Source organism: Oncorhynchus mykiss, chromosome 29 (assembly GCF_057628025.1).
Source record: "Oncorhynchus mykiss isolate SJ-2025 chromosome 29, ASM5762802v1, whole genome shotgun sequence".
Classification (NCBI taxonomy): Eukaryota; Metazoa; Chordata; class Actinopteri; order Salmoniformes; family Salmonidae; genus Oncorhynchus; species Oncorhynchus mykiss.
Genome location: NC_143050.1, coordinates 11,500,364 through 11,501,009, shown reverse-complemented (window position 1 = coordinate 11,501,009; position 646 = coordinate 11,500,364).

Sequence of the window (646 nt, the reverse complement as noted above, 5' to 3'; positions counted from 1 at the left end):
AACAAATATTTTGGAAGCTCTAGAAATGCATATATTAATGTCTACATTCATTTTTTGCCACCTTTGTTCTATTACAGACACTAATGCATACTTTTAAATTATATTATGTGAGCTAAACATACAAAATAAAAAGATGAACGTTTTCCTTAATATATCATTTCTGAAGATTACTAATGTTACTGTCCTCACTACAACAAAAATACTTCAATATGTGTAATTTTGTCCAATTAATTAATTAATTAATTAGTTGAAATACAATTAATTGAAATACCGTAGAATTCCATTCATTCCTATGGTGGACTGCTCCTACTGGGGGGTGTCATTATGGCCAACAGGTGGCTTCAAATCCTCTCAGTGGCCAATATATAGCATTTGCAATCCAGGGTTAACATCCATCATTCCTGTAAACACTTCAAGTTGCACACTAAAGATTTTAAAATAAAACACATTGACACCTAAGTATGCAGCCCAAATAAATACTTCACAGAGTTCAAGTAACAGACACATCTCAACAACTGTTCAGAGGAGACATAAATCAGGCCTTCATGGTCGAATTGCTACTAAAGGACATTACTAAGAGACTTGCTTGGGCCAATAAACACAAGCAATGGACATTAGACCGGTGAAAATCTGTCCTTTGGTCTGT